This window comes from Budorcas taxicolor, chromosome 22 (genome assembly GCF_023091745.1).
Source record: "Budorcas taxicolor isolate Tak-1 chromosome 22, Takin1.1, whole genome shotgun sequence".
Taxonomy (NCBI): Eukaryota; Metazoa; Chordata; class Mammalia; order Artiodactyla; family Bovidae; genus Budorcas; species Budorcas taxicolor.
The window spans coordinates 36,023,037-36,043,652 of NC_068931.1; the positions used below are offsets into that span (position 1 = coordinate 36,023,037).

General features: G+C 44.1%; 1 protein-coding gene across 1 annotated transcript in view; it reads right to left on the minus strand.

The window, feature by feature from the left end:
* COLEC12 (collectin subfamily member 12) overlaps positions 1-20,616 on the minus strand; it is a 178,751-nt gene that overhangs the window by 140,753 nt on the left and 17,382 nt on the right. The gene's annotated exons all lie outside the window — the stretch shown is intronic.

Here is a 20,616-nt window from a genome sequence, read left to right on the forward strand (position 1 = left end):
TCAGTAGCCACATACAGCTCTGGGCTGCTATGCTGGCCACCTAAGCACAGCGATGCTTGCCCCTCACTCACTTAAACAGGGACTTAGGAAAAGGGGGAGTGCACTTCTGGTGGTCCAGTGGTTAAGTATGCGCCTTCCAACGCAGGGGATGCGGGTTCAAGCCTGGTCGCGGAACGAGGAGCCCACATCCTGTGGAGCAACTAAGCCCTTGAACCACAACTAGAGAGTTCATGTGCTGCAAGGAAAGACTTCACATGAACACAACGACGATCCCACGTGTCACAACTAAGACCCATCGCGACCAAGGAAATAAATGTATTTCTTTAAGAAAGAAAAAAAGGGGGGTGGGGGGAGAAGAGAAATGTAAACCAGGCCATCTTTTCCACATAGAAGAAAACTGAAGTGTATTAAAATGTACAAATGTTGAGATGTAAATGATACCATATCTAAAACCACTCCCAAGTCATTTCAATTCTATTCCTTTTTACTACATATCATCCCTCTAGGATGGCAAAATAACTCGAGCTAAATTTTTCTCTTTGGGGACAAAAAATGGAAATACTCAGTAATGGAGTGATGCAGCCACTTTGGAAAGTAGTCTAGCAGAACCCCAAAAGGTAAACATAGGGAGACACGTGACTTGGCAATTCTGCTCCTAGGCAGCACCCAAGAGAAGTGAACATGTATGTCCACACAAAAACCAGTACATGACAGTTCACTATGATTCACAGTAGCCAGACTGTACCAGTGGGTTATATGATAGGTACACTCTTGTCTCAATAAAACAAATATCAAAGAAGCATTGCTGCCTGAGTCATAATAGCCAGAAAGTCGAAACAACCCAACAACGCCTACTCGCTGATGAATGGATAAACGAAACGTGGGTAGAATATAAGAAGGAACGGGTAAGTGAGTCATGCTATGCCATGGATGAACCCTGAAGACGCTGTGCTGAGTGAAGCAGGCCGCCTGCAGAAGACCCTATATTGTTTGATTCCATTGATATGAACTGTCCAGAGCAGGAAAATCCACAGAGTCAGAAAGAAGCTTAGTGGTTGCTGAGGGATTTTGGGGAGGAGGGTTTGGAAGAAATGGAGATTGACAGCTAATGGGTACAAGGTTTCGCTGTGGAGGGATGAAAATGTTCCAAAATTGTGACGACGACTGTACAGCTGTGAATATGCTAAAGACGACAGAACTGTACACTTCAAACCAGTGGATGTACAATATGTGCACTCTGTCTCAGTAAAGCTGTTGTTCAAAGAAAGCATCGAATAAGCACTGCTGCCTGGTGGCTGTGGCCCCTCCAAACCACATGCAACTTATCAGCAAGTTCCCGGATGAGTCGGTGCACGTGACCACGGGAATATGGATAGAGAAGCATTCTCCCAACAGAAGCAGTGGTTGGGATGTGGAAGCCAGTCTGTTTCTTTTATTAACAGCCTCAGGTTAATTTCTCCTCAGTCAGACTTTGTTAAGAGGCATGCTAAATCACTTCAGTCGCGTCAGACTCTTTGCGACCCCATGGACTGTAGCCCACCTGGCTCCTCTGTCCATGGGATTCTCCAGGCAAGAACACTGGAGTGGGCTGCCATGCCCTCCTCCAGGGGATCTTCCTGATTCAGGGATTGACCCCCATCTCTTATGTCTCCTGCATTAGCAGGCCAGTTCTTTACCACTAGGGCCACCTGGGAAGAAAGGGATTCCCTGGTGGCTCAGACGGTAAAGAATCTGCCTTCAATGAGAGAGACCTGGGTTTGATCCCTGGGTTGGGAAGCTTCCCCTGCAGAAGGAAATGGCTACTCACTCCAGTATTCTGGCCTGGAAAATTCCATGGACTGTATAGTTCATGGGGTCACAAAGAGTCAGACATGACTGAGCTACTTAAACTTGTTAAAAGGAGTCAAGTGTAATGTCTCAGATTTAAGCCCTCCCAGCAACAATGGAAAAGCCAGTTCTTTCCATCTCTGCACTTTGGGGAGGATGAGGTGAAGAGGTGGGATCTGGAGCAAGGTTGGCAGATTCTGAAGCACTGGCTCCAACTGAGAGCCCCCGCCCTTAGCCTTGAAACCCCACGGTCTTCCCAGGGCCTGGGGTCGGCTCCCCTCACTCACCACTTCCCTTTCCCTGACTTGCTTCCCCAAATGAGCTTCCAACCTCAGAGCCGGCTTTCAGCATCATCTCTTCCAAAAAGGGATTTGCTTATCCTTGGCAGAGGACAATCCTCACCGACTTTTCATCTCATACTTCTTTCACGTCTGCTTTCAGACTTGGTTTGTTGTTGTTAAATTTCCCCCCAAATCAAAGATCCCTAACAACACACTGGCAGCAGCTGCTTTGTAAAAAAGTGCCTATGAACTATGCCTGCTGATACACGGTTGCATTCAAGATGTCTAGCAATGGCCAGCCAAATCCAAAGACCTAATAAAATCGGGAAAGGAACAAACCACACATGCACCAAGAAAAATAATTGGTTGCCTAATAGTCTCAAGGCAATGAAAGGTGGCGGTGGCCCGTGTCATAAACACGGTGAGTGCCCAGCAGGGCCGGAACTCGCCTGAGCTGTGGCTGCTTCCTCCCTTGCTAACCTTTGAACTCAGCGGCAGAGGCTATCAGTGACCAGGTAAGAGTCAGAGAAGTCCCAGAGTCACAGATCACAGCGACTCTCTCACTTCATTCTCATGTCAGGAGCACAGTATCAGCTCACTCCCCCTCCCTCGTAAATTCCACTTTTTCCTCTTTTTGTGTAAAACTAGGTAATAACAGCACGTTGGTCGCACTCCATACTTCTTCTCTTACTCAGATGGTTCTGTTAAAACACTTTGAGACCGATCACTTTATTTGTTTTTACTATTTTTTTTATTTTTTATTTGTTGCTCCCCAGGCTTTTCTCTAGTTGTGACAAACAAGGGCTAACTGTCCAGTTGCGGTGCGCAGGCTTCTCATTGTGGCGGCTTCTCTTGTAGCAGAGCACTGGCTCTGTGGTGCGTGGGCTTCAGTAGTTGTGACTCCCAGTCTCTAGGGCACAGGCCCGATAGTTGAGGAACACGGGCTTAGTGGCTCCGTGGCATGTGGGATCTTCATGGACCAGGAATTGAACCTGCGTCTTCTGCATTGGCAGGAGGATTCTTTACCAGCCAGCCACCAGGGAAGTCCAAGACCAATTACTTTTAATCGGATCAAATTTAAATTCTTCTCCCTAGTTTTCAGTCTGGCCCATCTTCCACCCCACCATCCAACAAGCCACCCCAGCTCTGGGCAGGAAGGTTTCCTCTTTCCCTGCCTGGAGACCTTTTCTGCCCATTCCCACAGGCACATCCCTGAGCTAATTTCTGCCTCTCTTCACCCAGAACCCCAGACCACAGCAATGATTTTCATTTTCCTTTCCTGATTTCGCCTGGTCTGGACTCATCTTTGGCACAAACCTCTAGGATATACCAGCTGGGACTGTTCACTATTGTTTCATGTGAGTGCAACTTCTTGTCCTCTTCACTTGACCGTGTCATCCTGACAGCAGAGACCATGACTTACTATTCTGAATCCTTCAGGCATGCTGAGTTGCTCAGTCATGTCTGACTCTTTGCAACCCCATGGACTGTAGCCTGCCAGGCCCCTCTATCCATGGAATTTTGCAAGCAAGAATACTAGAGTGGGTTGCCATTTCCTTCTCCAGGGGATCTTGCCAACCCAGGGATCAAACCTGCATCTCCTGCCAGGCGTACCTTGCTTTTGCGTGTGTGTGTGTGTCTGTGCATGCTTCCCAATTGGTAATTGTGGCATCCTGCATTGTCAGATGATGGTTAGTGTTTTTTAGCAATATTTCTAAGTTAAGGTATGTATCATGGTTTTTCTTTTTAGACATAATGCTATCACACACTGAACAGACTACAGTGTAGGGTAGACATTACTTTTATATGTTCTGCAAAACCAAAAATCATCTTGTGACCCATCGTACTGTGAGTCTACCATCTTCCTCTCTACAACGGCCAAGTGTACGTATCTGTACTTCACAAGAGCTCTGTGATCTTAACTCGATGTAAGCACAGAAGAAATTCAGATGAAGCCAAAAACTTTCCCAGGGCCTTTCTGAAGAAGCAAACAAGGATGTGGGCCCCTCAGGTAGACTCAGGTCAGTGTCTCCTCCTACGAGACCCCCCCCCCCCCCAACCACCCAGTGTCAGCTCTAGTTGGTCTTCCTCCTCTCAGCCCTAATCCCCTCCATGCACCTGTCCTGGCTTTGAGTCTCTGCATGACTGGCTGCTGGATGTGGGGTCCACACCTCTGCCTCCCCAGAATTCAACTCTGGAAAATGTTCTTGGTGCACACACAGGCACCATCAGGGACATAACCCACCAGGTCAAGAGCTTCTGTAAGATTTAAGAAAATCCCCTGAGTAAAACACACAGTCTAAGCACCAAAGCATATTACTCTTCCTTTCTCAAATACTTGTGGAGCCGAGGCCCGTCCTAAGTCAGTGATGAACAAAACAGACACTATCTTTGTCTCTGCTGAACTTACACCATGATAAGGAAAAAAGACATCTTTGAAAGGTAAGAAACGATAGGGATGCAAGGATTTGCTCACTCCCTTCTTCTTGTGATTCAGTTTTTGAGAACGAAATCCAATTGCCTGAACCCCCATCTCCAGCCAGCTTTCTCTCTCTCTCCCCCTGTGGCTTTTTCTTCTTTCAGCCCCAGGAACCCCAAATCTTTCGAGTCACCAGCTATGTACCTAAATCCACACACATGCCTAGCAGGTGGAAAAAAAAAGACTAAATTTATCTAAATCTACCATTTCTAGGTGTTTGCAATCATAAACAGGAAAAAAATGCAATATTCTTCCGTCTTTCCTTCCTTCCTTTCTTCTTTCCTTTATTTAAATGCTGTTGTTTTTGCTCAGTCACTAAGTAGTGTCCAATTTCTTGCAATTCCATGAACTGTAGCATGCCAGGCTTCCCTGTCCTTCACTATCTCCCAGAGTTTGTTCCAATTCATGTCCACTGAGTCAGTGATGCTATCTAACAGTCTCATCTTCTGCCATCTTCTTCTCCTCCTGCCTTCAATCTTTCCCAGCATCAGGATCTTTTCCAGTGAGTTGGCTCTTCACATCAGGTGGCCAAAGTATTGGAGCTTCAGCTTCAGTCCTTCCAACGAATATTCAGGATTGATTTCCTTTAAGACTGACTGGTTTAATTTCCTTGCTGTCCAAGGGACTCTCAAGAGTCTTCAGCACCACAATTCAAAGGCATTGATTTTTTGGCACTCAGCCTTCTTTGTGGTCCAACTCTCACATCCATATGTGACTACTGGAAAAACCATAGCTTTGACTATGCAGACCTTTGTCAGCAAAGTGATGTCTTTGCTTTTTAATATGCTGTTTGGGTTTGTCATAGCTTTCTTTCCAAGGAGCAAGTGTCTTTTAACTTCATTTGAATTTTCAAAGAGAGGTTAACTATTTTACAGGCAGAGAACCGTAAAATACAGAACCGACCTAATAATTTCCCAGCAGGGGAAAAAGTCTAGCTCACAGGCTTTTTAAATATACATGCTCCCACTTCATATAAACATTATCTTAGAAGAAGGAAAAAAGCCCCAAGACACACAAGACCACCTGGTACTCTCTCTCTTGCTCTTTTTTTTTTCTTTTTTTGGGGGTGGTATATTCTAATACTTCATCAGTAACCCAAAAAAGTGAGAAAGTCACAGCTCCTGGTAGGCCTTCTTCCCAATAAGGGACATGGCTAAAGAGATGCTTTTCATTTGTTGATACCTAGTAGATTTATGTTCCCATTCAATATGTCTTTCATTAATATAAGAAGCACAATGAAAAATTTCATACTATGATAAGTATAAACAGATCACTGAATTGAGAGAAACTGCCAATTTTTCTTGGGGATTATTAATGGAAACATTATGCTCCTTATTAAATTTGCAGACACATGTATTTGAATAATTACCCACTGATTCTATGAAGCTTGGAGGGAATAGAATCTTCCCTTTCGGAGTGTAGAAATCTAGAATCAAGTGAGTTCAAAACACTCAAGCCTAGAAAATGCTTCAATACATCTAAAGCTACATGAAAGGAACATACAACCAAATGGCAACCCCAATAATCATGAGATCACTGATATAAGGAACAAAACTAATGAGAAGAGAAGATAGTTTTCCATCTGCCAATTTTGCTAAATTTTGTATCAGATATCTGGGGGAAATATGTCTGAAATAAGGGCTGTTGTTTTCGTTGTTTAGTCACTAAGTTGCGTCCGTCTCTTTGTGACCCCATGGACTGTAGCCCACTGGGCTCCTCTGTCCATGGGATTCTCCAGGCAAGAACACTGGAGTGGGTTGCTGTGCCCTCCTCCAGGGGATCTTCCCGACCTAGGGATCGAACCCCTATCTCTTAGGTCTCCTGCATTGGCAGGCAGATTCTTTACTGCTCAGCCACCAGGAAAGCCCCTGAAATGAGGACATCAAGATACTTATACCAACTGTTGGAGTACGTAAAAGGAAGGGTGAAAAATAATATATATATATATATATATTTTAAAAATCACATGTAGAAGCAGAAAAGAGTCTTGGATCCCATTACAGATGCAAACCCATAACACGATAAGGCCTAAAGAAGTCTCTGAAATCACCTACTTCAAAACCTTCTTCCTTTTAAAAGAGCTTATTTGAGAGCCAGAAAGTTTACATCATTTTGCAAAATTCACAGTTAGTTAACTGCAGGAAAGACTGCAGTACTGATGTCCATGCTTCGAGTTCAGAACTCATCAAATACCCAGTGATGGATACACACGAGCACACACACAGAGCATATACAGATGTGTGTCCGTGTGTGTGTGTAAACAGAGAGCAAAAGGAGTTCAAGAGAAGTACTGAACTCACTTTTCAAAAAAATCTGGTTCTCTTTCACTGATATGCACTTATGGAACAGCTTCTAAGGGTCAGGCATTGTGCTAAGCATTTCACTTCCATTAATTAATCTTCAAGGTGCCCTCTCACTTGCGTATTCTTGTTATCCTTCATTCCGTATCAAGCAAATGAAGATTTAGTGGCAGAAATTTACATGTTGAAGGTCTCTCAGGCCCTCTGATCCTTAGTCACTGTTTATAGGAGGTACATTTTGGTCCATCAAAAGGGGAACACATATGGGACTTGTCTGGCAGTCCAGTGGTTAAGACTCAGTGCTTCCACTGTAGGGGCAGGGTGGGTTCCACTCCTGGTTGGGGAACCAAGATCGCCACATGAAATGCAGTGCAGCCTCCCCCCACAAAATGTGGAACAAATAGTGAAAGAAGCTAAACCAAGTTATTTTACTCCACACTTTCTGAATTGTGTTTTAAACACATAGAGCTGCAGTTAATAAGCAGAGCAGATTCACATGGCCGCAGTCTGGTGACAACTGGGTCCATGGCATGAACACCATCTGGAGACGGAAATTACTTTCCAACCTACTCTCACAGGCTTATACCAAACAGGTTCTCACACCTCGTCGTGAACCTTTTCTTGGGGGCAGAGGACAGGGACTCCATCCATGTACGCCTTCTTCCTGTGTACAGATGGGAGGGCCGGGCATGAAGGAGTACCCCTAAGCTCATCCGGAAACCACCGAAGTCTTGCCCATTACTGAACTTAGATCAGCAGAAAGCCAAGGCGGCTGGCACTCCATCTGGCACGTGGTATCCTCTATTGTGCTTTGGAAATTCCACGGGTAGGAGAGGAAGCAATGCCTAGGGATGGCTGATACTTTTCTTTTATGCCAACACTCTTGTTGAAAACTGTCTGCTTTTCATTACACTTGAAAATTCCCAAAGGGAAAAGGTCACGTCTTCCTTCTTTACTGTGCGTGATGCCCAGCACAGTATGGGTGGTTAATAAATGTCACATCACTTTCATTCCCCTTTGACTGAGAATGATGTTTTCCAAGGAGTCCTGCTCACTTAAGTTTCTTAGCAAATCTCCCAAACTGCAAACATTTCCCAGAAAGGGGGCACTGCTTAAGGCCAGCATTCCCTGCTTGAATCTCTTCCCTAGAGTCCATCCATGTGTCACTCACCTTTTCCCTGGGCCAGTGGCTTTCCCCCTCCCAGCCCTGTTCCCCACCTGTTTTACTCTCTTTTTTCATGTCCCCTGCAGCATTTATGGGTAAATCGGTGACACCCCATTTTACATCACTTCCATCATAAAGTAGCAGCCCTCTGTTCTATATCTACTTTATGATGCTTTTTGGAGGAGCCTTTGATGAGGCTTAGCAACTGGGCCATTCCTAGTATAAACATTTTTAGGAGAAAAATTTGTTTTCATAGTGACTTTCATATCTATTGTTTTCCAGAATTTTTTTAAATGAATTATAAATGTTGGTGATAAAGAATGAAAGGTTCAAGAGCAGAGACCTTGTTTATTTATCTTTGCGCCCCAGTTCATGGCACACAGGTGGCACCAGTGAGTGCTTCTCACTCTGTGAAGCATTTCAGTTTCTTCTCAATTGTTTCCAAAAGTGAGTCAACAGCAGACTTTATGTAAAACGTGAGGCAGAGCAATCAATATACCTTGAAGCTCCTTGTCAAATGGCTCCCATCAAGTATTAAATGTGAGATGCCACAAGGACGTCCTTTTACATGTACAAAATAAAACCTAAAGGGAAAGAATATGGCTCCCTCTCATTTATACGGCTTTGAATGCTTGAGCTTAGATTGAAGATTCAAAACTGAAAATGTCAGCAATGATTTTACCAAAGCATTTCCCTGCTTCATGGAACAAAAAGGACATGTTAGAAAGATTATTTCAAATATTAGCAAAGAGAGGGCATCTTTAGGCATTTGGAATAAGAATGTAGTCTGGATATTTGCCAGAACTTTTGGAGAGCTCTAGTTCCATTCTCCTGTTTTCCTGACAAGTCTAAAATCCTTTATCTTTTGCAGTATGTGAAAGAAATTGATCTGTGTATGGAAATATTTATACCAATGAAGAAAAACCAGCCCAGTTATAAAAGAGGAGACTATTTCAATCAGGGCCAAATGTCAGTTTTCTAAAACTTATAAAAGGATAAAAATGAAATATCAGAAGAAGCAGAAAATGTTTATAGTTATGACTCAGAACAGAAGACCAATTTCACAATGCTTCCTGTGGTAAGAGTTGTACTCACTGAGATTTGGGACTTTCTCCTTTTTTTTTTCTTTTTTCAAGTTCCTCTTCAAAAAAAAAAAAGTTTCTTCCAAATCTGCTGAACACTACTGAGAAGGTTAAGTTCCCAGAAAGCAAAGTAACTTTTGTTCACTCATTTATTCATTTCCTTCTCTATCATACTGATCTCCTGTCTTTTGAAACTTTCTCTTTTTTATAAACGGTCAAAAACTAAGAACTCTTGGTACTTGAGAGTTCAGCACCTGGCAACTCCATTTATAACAAAATTCCAAATCATAAAAGGAAACTTACAGCTATTTTGTGAATAAACTGAATTTTCAATGTGTTACATAAAACATAATAATTTTATAAGTGGAACAAATTATAAATAAGAATGGATCAGATTATACTTAAATTATATTATTTAATAATTAAGCATTCATTGAATAATTTAATATTAAATTCCAAACATAACAGCTTGTTATAATTTAGTCACAAAGTCCTGATCCGACTCTTTTGTGACGCCTGTCAGGCTCCTCTGTACATGGGATTCTCCAGGCAAGAATACTGGACTGGGTTGCCGTGTCCTTCTCCAGGGGATCTTCCCAACCCAAGGATCTAACCCTCGTCTCTTGTGACTCCTACATTGGCAGGTGGGTTCTTAACCGCTGAGCCACCAGGGAAGCCCAAATATAATAATATTACATGTTACAATATAATATACATACTATGTATTTATAATGGTCTATATTATGGATATTAATTTGTACATAATAACAGTGGCCAGAGTGTTAATTCCTTAATTCCTCATCATACATTGCACCCAACTGATGAGCCCAAGCCACCCAGAGCCAGTCAGTCCCTTTGTCTGTAACTGATTTATGAAAAGACTGACTCAGTGTTGGCCAGTGACACACAAGGGAAAGTCTATGAAGGGCTTCTGGGAAAGCTTCCCTGATTCCAAAAAGACACAAGAACCCAAGACTGTCACTCATCTGGAATGGCCACAGCCACCTTGTAACCATTTATGTCCCATTCATTATAACCATTCATGATGCACCATTTGTATCTTTCCATAAGCAAGGTTCTGCTCTAACTCCTTGAGTTCTCAGGACAGCCCGACAGGCAGATACTATAATTACCCCCATCTTTTAGACAAGCACACAGAAGCCTTGGGAGGTTAACTGGCCTGAGGCTATCTCATGAGTGGGTAAGTGGCAAAGCTGGAAGCTGAGCCAGGCCACTGGCTTTGGGGTACAGTCCCTCAGCTAGGAAGCTGCTACACTACTTCCATGAAAGTTGCTATTAACCACCCCACCCTACCCTACTCCACTATGTGCCCCACCTTCCTTCAAATATATTCTTTGCTGGCGGCCACCAAGCCTTTCAATTTAAAAAAGAAAAGAAAAGCCCTGCAAGAAAACAGACTCTTTTGATATTCCCAACAAAAGATGGCCCCAGTGCAGGACAGAGAATGCAGAAGTAAGGGTAGCAAGATTTCTTTTGTTTCCCCTCGGACAGGCTCTGTATTTTAATTCTTAAAATTATTTTTTATTGGCGTAGAGTTTGTTTACAATGTTATGTGAGTTTTTACCATACAGCAAAGTGATCCAGTTATATATATATACACACATATATCCACTTTTTAAGATTCTATTCCCACATAGGTCATTATATTGAGCAGTGTTCCCTGTGCTACACAGCAGGTTATTATCTATTTTATATACAGTAGTGTGTATATGTCAATTCCAATCCTCCAATTTATTCCTCCCCCAGTCTTTACCCCTTGGTAACTATCAGATTTCAATAGAGGGAGGGTAGATGGGACGATCAGAAAATGGAGACCTTCCCTGGTAGCTCAGCTGGTAAAGAATCCGCCTGCAGTGCAGGAGACCCCGGTTTGATTCCTGGGTCGGGAAGAACCCCTGGAGAAGGGATTGCTAATCCTGGAGAAGGGATAGGCTACCTGTTCCAGGATTCTTGGGCTTCCCTAGTAGCTCAGATGGATGGTAAAGAATTTGCCTGCAATGTGGGAGACCTGGATTCAATCCCTGGGTTGGGAAGATCCCCTGGAGGAAGGCATGGCAACGGACTCCAGCATTCCTGCCCGGAGAATCCCCATGGAGAGAGGAGCTGCAAGGGTTACAGTCCATGGGGTCGCAAAGAGTGGGACATGACTGAGCGACTAGGCAGACGGCACACAAAGGGGAGCGGAGGCTATGCAAGGCTATGCAAGACCATGGAAGCTGGAAAGGGAGAAAAGAGCATGAGGCCTGAGGGTGCTCAGCAGTAATGGCAGACCTGCCATTCACCTGACCCCATGTGTATGCGATGTATAGGTTTTGCAATCCAGAAGGTATTCTTGTCATTCCCATTTCACAGATGAGCAAAGTGAGGTTTCCACTTGTTGGGAAGGCACAAAGCCCCACTTCCTAACTGGCCACTGTCCTGAACACCAAGGATACCAGGAAGGAAGGTGAGACAGAAAAAAGTCACACTAATCCACAACTTTGCTGAGGATCGCAGTCTTCCATCCAAATCTCTAGGGAATCTTTCCCTTTCCCAGGGCACCTCCCAAATTAACAACTTGAAACTTTCAAGGAAAGTTGCAACCTTCATCTGTTTTAAGTTGCTTGGAGTCGCTACCAAAAGGAGTAACTCTTTCCCACCCAACCCCCAGCCACTAAACATTGGAATCAACCTAATGTCTTCATGCTGTCTTAACAGAAAAATGGTTGAGCAGATTTTTTTTTTAACTTTTCCAAAAAATAAAAGCAAACTATTTTCAGCTTCAACCCAGTGGTAGGAAAAACAAATGATTCCCTCTCCTCTCTTTTCCCACCCTCTTACCAGGATTCACAAGTGAATGAAAACCAGAAAAGGGAGAAAAGAATTACACTTAGAATGGCTGACAATTTCAGCACTCAAATATTCAAGTTCTGCATCTTATAAAATTGTGACATGTGTGTGCTCAGTTGCTCAGTCCTGTCTGACTCTTTGTGACTCCGTAAACTGGAGGCCACCAGGCTCCTCTGTCCATGGGATTCTCCAGGCAAGAATACTGGAATGTGTTGCGATTTCTTCCTCCAAGGAATCTTCTCTACCCAGGAATCAAACCCACATCTCTTGCATTGGCAGGCAGATTCAATCAGGTATTTTCCCACCAAAATCTTGGGATCCTCTGAGAAGGGACATACTTGCGGGCAAGAACAGTGGGATTGAAGTCAAGTTGAACTCGGACGTGGGCAATGCCCCTCAGCCTCAGTTTCCTTATTGGCAGGTAATTCTCAAAGGATTTCTGGGAGAATTAAAAGAACTAATGAGTGGAAACCCACTGACACATATTCAAGAAAGCATATGCAAGAAAAGATGCTTGATGATTTCTTTCCCATGAAAATAGAAAAAAAAAGTCATAAGCATGCAGGAATATGGTGTTGAATGAATTTTTACTGATGAGCAAGACAGATGAAGCAGGGGGACATCTTTAGCGGTCTAGTGGTTAAAAATCTGCCTGGCAACGCAGGGACGCAGGTTCAAATCCTGGTCAGGGAACTATTAAGATTCCCCCATGCTTTGGGGCAATGAAGCCTGCACGCAGCAGCTACTGAGCCTGCACACTGGAATTGGAGAGTCCGCATGCCGCAACGAAAGATCCCGCATGACACAACTAAGACCCAACACAGCTAAATAAACAAGTGAAATAAACTTAAAAACAGAAAACGAAAGATGAGGCAGGGAAGATCTGAGTCACGCACCGAGGAGTTCTCGATGGGAAGGAAAGAGGTGAAACTTGAGCGAACATTGTTGGCAGGGGAGATTGTGAGTATCATCTCTAACCCTAAAAATAGGGGAGAGGGGAGGAGAGGGTGAGATGCATGGAGAGAGTATTACCATATGTAAAATAGATAGCCAACGGGAATTTGCTGCATGGCTCAGGAAACTCAAACAGGGGCTCTGTATCAACCTGGGGGTGCAGGGGAGGGAGGTTCAAAAGGGAGGGGATATATGCATACCTATGGCTGATTCATGCTGAAGTGTGACAGAAAACAACAAAATTTGGTAAAGCAATTATCCTTCAATTAAAAAATAAATAATTTTTTTAAAAAATTAGGAAACCTCAGATTATTGAAAAGAAATGATAGCCAGAAAACCTTTTCTCAGGTCTCAGGAACCCTGATGATTTCCTAGAAGTGAGGGGCGGGGGAGAGAGGGGCCAGGTGAATTATTCTGAATCTCTTTGCTGTGTCCACTTCTCCACATGCCATTTGACTCCAAATTCTTATAAAATCAGAAATATCAACTCCATCAGGACTTGCAAAGCCACATAAAGAAGACTCTGCCACTCAGGGAGGCAAACTGCTTTGAAGAGGAACCCTGCAGGGACACCATGCTCATCTCCCATCGATCATCACTTATCTCTGGCCAGGGTCAGCGCTTTGCCTGCAGTTGTACCCTTTCCATTTAGAGATGTTTGGAAAAGGTGCCGTTGAAAGGATAGCCTCATGCTGGGCTCCTTTAGCCATTCCCTACAGGAAATGATGGAAATTCCTGGCATTCTTATCAGGGAAAGGGGTGAACTCCGCTGGTCTGTGCTGAGAGGAATGCTAGATCCCTTCTTTTTACTGGAGGTGGACGACTTCAAAGCAGCGCCTTCTTCAGATCTAAAGATGCAGCCAGGCTTCTGGGAACAGTCCCGGGAGAGCAGAGACAGGCAGCCTGGTCCCCGAGCCCAAACAACCAGAAGTGGAGGCAGCCAAGTGTTTATCTTGAGCAGCTTCCCTGAGATAATTCAGCATCTTCTTGGTAAACTCTTGCAACCTTCTTCTCTCCACCAAAAGCAGAAACTCGCCACGTGCTTCAGAAAGCAAACTTCTTTCTGGCTAGCTGGCTAAGTATATCTGTGCTGCTGTTTTTCAGAAGACCAAAGTGGCCCTCTGTCCTTTTAGACATTCAGTGCCTCAAGCCCTCTTGCAAAGACAGCTCCATGATTTAACAAGAGCCGCTGATTGGAAGTTTCATGTGTTATCTTGTTGAAGGGTGGTTTGGGGTGGGGTGATGATGAAAAAAAGGAGCAGAGTAAGGGAAGCATTCTGGGGCAGTGCATGCATGCTAAGTCCCTTCAGTCGTGTCCATCTCTTTGCAACCCCATGGACTACGGCCCGCTGGGCTCCTCTGTCCGTGGGGTTCTCCAGGCGAGAGTATTGGAGTGGGTTGCCATTTCCTTGGGCCTGGGTTCTTGTATTCTACACAGATCTCTCAGGCTGCTCTCACATGCCTGCCCTGTGCAGATTAAACTGTTAAAAATATTCTTGCTCATCCGAAATTATTGTCCTAGGAAAGAAAGGAAAAGAGGAAGACCAGCCTATGTGAAACTACAGGTAGAGGGAGGTCTGTGAAGTTGCGGGTAAACAAAACTCACTTTTTCTTGAAAAAATTCAAGAACAGAGTCTGGTAAATATACTTAGGGAAAGGCAACTGGTACCCCTTTTTGTTTGGTTGGGGGGGGGGTGTTGTCTTTAATTGATTTATTTGGCTGTGCTGCATGTGAACTCTGAGTTACAACATATGGGATCTAGTTCCCTGACCAGGGATCGAACCTGGGGCCCCTGCATTGGGAGTGCAGAGTCTTAGCCACTGAGCCATCAGCAAACCCATTTTGGACTGTTACCCCTCTGTAATTTTTCAGTAGTTCTCTGAGAATTTTTCCACTTAGTTTTTAGGAAAGACTTGAGTTCCTCTCCATAGCATATGCTTCCTTGTACTTATTGCTATTTCTCAGTTTGCCATTTTTGCAATCTTTTCTCTCACAGCTATTAATGCTCCCTATAACTGAGCCCCAAGGAAGCATGCATCTTGGCCAAAGCTTTGTTTGTCAAGCACAAACAACAAATATTTCAAACAACAAATATTTCCAGCTGTCCCCAGATGCTCATAGTCATGACATTCAAGGCGGAAGGAACCACGCAGCTCTGACTTCTTTATCAGTATAACTTCTGAAACCCTATTATTATACCAGGTCCTATTCCAGAGATAACACGAGAAAACCTGATGCAACCAATGGAACAAAGTCAGCCTTGGCGCCCCACTTATGCCCAGCACAGAAAAGGGGCAAAAGTGAAAGTGTTAGTTGTTCAGTCGTGTCTGACTCTGCGAGTCCATGGACTGTGGCCCACCAGGTTCCTCTGTCCATGGGATTCTCTAGGCAAGAATACTGGAGTGGGTTGCCATTTCCTCCTCCAGGGGATCTTCCCAACCGTGCACTGGCAGGCAGTTTCCTTACCACTAGCGCACCTAGGAAGCCCATTTTAAACACAGTAATGTATGTACGTCAGTCCCAATCTCCCAATCCATCCCACATCCCCCACTTCCCCCTTGGTATCCATAAGTGTTCTCTACATCTGTGTCTCTATTTCTGCTTTGCAAATAAGCTCATCTGTACAATTTTTCTAGATTCCACATATAAGCAATATCATACAATATGTTTTTCTTTCGAAAACTTCAAAAGAGAAGTTTTTCCACTTTGTATGACAGTCCATATGACACTCTTGAGGTCTATAAGACAGTCTCCAGCCTACCCACATCTCTGCAAATGGCACAATTTCATGCCTTTTTATGGCTAAGTACTATTCCATTGTATCCAGAGGCATATTTAACTCCACATCAGCCTGATGGAGTTGGCCTGTGATAACCCAAATTTTACAGGTGATGAATCAGACTTTACAGCTTTGGACAAGCATCTGCCCAAGGTCACACAGTTGGTGAGTGTTGAAACTCAGATCCAGAACCACCCACCTGGTTCCAGCATCCACACACCCAACCATTGCACCGTCCTGCCTCCAGAGACGAGGACAAACAGCCATTAAATAGGAAAGATGATGCCTGGCCTGTTAGCCTCAGGGAGTCCTGGTGAAGGAAAACTACATCAGTACGCTCTTTGAAAAGATGAAAGTGATACACAAATGTGAGCTGGATTTGTTATGATCATTTCTAATGTGGGTTAAAGCAGGATCAGGAACTCACCCCTTTTCCCACGTCTCTATTTCTATGGAACTGGGATTCACTTATTCCTTGGAGCTGAAACGACATTCTTCTTCCCTCCTACTCTATCATTTTAATGGGAAAAAAAACTTTTAAACTTGAATGCACTCGTGTTAATCACATGACTAATCAGAAGGTTTCAGAAGCTATTTTTGGACCAACGTGCTGAAAATTCCAAATTTTATGAATTCATATTTTTCCTGTAGAGTAGGAGCAAATTCTCTTTCTTTTTCTGTGAACTATAATAATTAAAGGTCCTAGAGCCACCATGTGATATTTTTGAAGAAAACAGTAACTGGGAAATAAGTAGAAAGATATCATTGTAATATATATCATGTTCTAGCCATAGAAAATAAAACCTGATATACTGGTACCTAATGTTCCAGAGAATGAATCCTGCCAAGCTGTAACTATAGTTACATCCCAAATTAATTAGCTCTGCACACTGAGGCCAAGAAACACTGCCCCACAGAACCTGATGAAAATTTGAAAATGCTCACTTCATTAACCTTTCAAAGCTTCCCCTCATTGGAGCTTTCATCAGAGGAGCAGATAAGTGGCAAACCCATCAGACTTAAATCAATCTCTTCTCTAGACACCTGCCCAGAACTTTGGGGAAGGGGCTAACAAACCAGGACATGAAGACATATGGAAGAAAAACAGAAGCAGGGTTGAAACCAAAATGTGACAATGAATCCTTGAATAGACAAGGGATGACCATTCCAAAATAATACCATCACATATGAGATTATTGGAGATGATCACCCATTTTGCTATTATAATTCTGTACTGAATTTGAAAAAGTATGATATTATTATGTAAACAAGCCTTATCTTTATGTAGCAAATGTTTCTGAATAAATATACATAAATAATTTTGGAAGCAAGCTACCAGATAACAATTTGCTAAAACAGTAGCCCCTACATCCTGCAAATAATTAATCCCTGGTTCATCTACAGTCTAAAGTCAGGTTTTAACCACTGTATTTACACAAACAAGACTTACCTAAAATTAGACAACGTTTGTTAGTGGTTTAGTCGTATCCGACTCTTTGTGACCCCATGGACTGTAGCTCTCCAGGCTCCTCTTTCCATGGAATTCTCCAAGCAAGAATACTGGAGTGGTTGCAATTTCCTTCTCCAAAATTAGACAATAACTAACCCTTATGCACAGAGTCAAATACAACTGAAGTGACTTAGCACACATGCACGCTTAGGTTATCAGTCTCTTTTGCAAAAATAAAAGCCAACGATACTACCATGCTCATCTTCACGTCTTTACAGGAATGAGATTTCAGACCTGTTACATTTCCACATTATGCAGCGTGTGCTTAGTTGCTCAGTGGTGTCTGACTCTTTGTGACCCCATGGACTGTAGCTTACCAGGCTCCTCTGGCCATGGGATTCTCCAGGCAAGAATACTGGAGTGGGTTGTCATTTCCTTTTCCAGAGGATCTTCTCAACCCAAGGATCGAACTCAGGTCTCCCACACTGCAGGCAAATTCTTTACCGTCTGAGCCACCAGGGAAGCCCATATTCTGCAGCAGCTGGATTAAAACGTCCAGAAAGTGATGACAGCCCCAAATCCCAGGCAAGTGATAACACCATCTTTGATTACATAGCACTGCAGGTTCAAAGCACTTGTCCATCTAGTATCCTTCTTAGTCTCACCAAAGGTTTGGGAGGTGGATTTACCACCGTGGCAGGTGTCACTCCACCCAGCGGGCAGATGCAGCATCTGAGACCCACAGAGTGGAAGTGTCTGGTCCCAAGTCACAACAGTAAGTAGGGGCAGGGCCAACAGGACCGCCTGGTCTCTGGACACCTCCCACTCACCATCTTTCACCAACTTTGTCTTCCTTTCATGGTTAAAATTGAATCATATCTGAAGGCATGGGTTCTTCGGTTCTGCTGCTTTCAATGATCAGCCACAGCCACTTAGGAACTAAAAACCCATTTCCATGCATGCTTAGCTGCTCAGTTGTGTCCAACTCTTTGTCCAACAACTACCCCATGGACTGTAGCCTGCTAGGCTCCTCTATCCTCTGGATTTTTTTAGGCAAGCATACTAAAGAAGGTTGCCATTGCCTTTTTCAGGGGATCTTCCTGACCCCCGGATGGAACCCGCCTTTCCTGCATTAGCAGGCCGGCTCTTTACCACTGAGCCACCTGGGAAGCCCAAAAACCCATTTACTGTCTATAAAACCGGGTCTAGAGTTTCAGGCCGGAGAAGGCAGTGGCACCCGACTCCAGTACTCCTGCCTGGAGAATCCCATGGACGGAGGAGCCTGGTAGGCTGCACTCCATGGGGTCGCGAAGAGTCAGACACGACCGAGCGACTTCACTTTCACTTTTCACTTTCCTGCATTGGAGAAGGAAATGGCAACTCACTCCAGTGTTCTTGCCTGGAGAATCCCAGGGACGGGGGAGCCTGGCGGGCTGCCGTCTATGGGGTCGCACAGAGTCGGACACGACTGAAGTGACTTAGCAGCAGCAGAGTTTCAGGCACTGTGAAAGTGATAAGGTCTCCCTGGTGGGGCCAGATTGGGTATTTCGCTCACTTAAGGGTTCCAGAACAGCAGGGATGCTTCCAGAACACAGGAGTTGAGAGGTCAACCTCAACTTCACTGTTGGCCCTTCCGCAAAACTACGCTAGCCTGAGAGTTCAAAGACCCAGCATCCAACTCAGCTCCAGTTAACCTGCCTGAGGCAAGGACTTAATCTACCTGGGCCTCACCTTCCTTATCTATAAAATTAAAGGCCAATGCAAATGCTTTTGAACTGTGGTGTTGGAGAAGACTCTTGAGAGTCCCTTGGACTGCAAGGAGATCCAACCAGTCCATTCTGAAGGAGATCAGCCCTGGGATTTCTTTGGAAGGAATGATGCTAAAGCTGAAGCTCCAGTACTTTGGCCACCTCATGCAAAGAGTTGACTCATTGGAAAAGACTCTGATGCTGGTAGGGATTGGGGGCAGGAGGAGAAGGGGACGACAGAGGATGAGATGGCTGGATGGCATCACTGACTCGATGGACGTGAGTCTGAGTGAACTCCGGGAGTTGGTGATGGACAGGGAGGCCTGGCGTGCTGCGATTCATGGGGTCACAAAGAGTCGGACACGACTGAGCGACTGAACTGAACTGAACAAATCACTGCAATATCTCTTCCAAATTCTACTTGACCCCAAAGCTGGATATCCAGCACTGTGCCTAACGACTGAACCCAAGAACTGTCAAACTCTGTATGTCTCTCTCGCAGTCCATTCCAAAGTTTCTCATTTTCATTCCATCCCTCTGTTCTTCTACTAGTGCCATTTGGTATCAGTCTCTCCATGTCTCCCTCGTTCTCCAGTGTTTGTACATTGTTATCACGTCTCCCCTCTGAGTCATCAGTTTGCAGTTTCCACACATCACTTAACCACCGTAAATTAAATCCCTTCAGCAACTTACAATGCTTTTGTGTCATCCATCAAACCCCTGCCCATCTAGCTAGTTACAGAGTCACTAAATTTTAAATAAAATTTCTCTTCAGGTCGCTCTTTTCTCTTGGCTCTTCATGTTTCTACTGATTTCCACATAGAGATCTGCAATCTATTGATTTCTAAAATATACGAGCATGTCAATATTTATTCTGCCTTATTTCTATAAGTTTTATTTTCCTCCTTATTTCTAACTTTTAATTTTTGTTTTGCTTTTCCTCTCCTTTATCATGTCTTGTTTCCTCTTCACTCCTATGATGACCTCCAATGAACCCACGATGGGAAAGCAGCCCGACACATGGTACTAATCCTGAAACATGTAATTGTGCAGATAAAGAACAGTAGTGGGGGAAAGGGGAGGGCATGGTGGGCAGAGCCTCTCTGTCAGCACATGAATGGAGGGCCCATGGGCTCCATGCCACTGCATTCCCACATTAAACCCTATTTTATTCCCAGAAAGAAATACATAAGCGCATGTCCAGAAGGAAAAATGCTAAAGCGGTGAGAGAGCCAGAGCAGCTGGAGGATGTTAACGTTAATCAAAGTCCGGCCAGGATTTTTTGTTTTTAAGCAACAAGAAGTAGATTTATTCTCTTTCATATTCTCTCTCTCTCTCTCTCTCTCTCTCACAGACGCACACTCTCTCTCATTCCTTTTTACCCTACTCTTCTTCATTTCCTCCAACCAAGGCATAGAAACATGCTGGATATAAAAACCTCAGTTCCTTTGAACTGTCTCTGGAACTTTGGTCATGTTTTCATCGGCAGTTCGATGCCAAACTGCAGAACCCGGAAAGTGTGGTCAAAGAGAGAAGACCATCCGTGAACAGCAGCCGAGGAACCCAGGAGCTAGCATGTGTTTCCTGAGGCTGCCATGACAGATCACCGCAGACCTGGTGACTTAAAACAACACCGATGTCTTCTCTTCTAGTTTGAAAGGCCAAAAGTCTGAGATGAGCTTCACTCAGCCAAAGTCAAG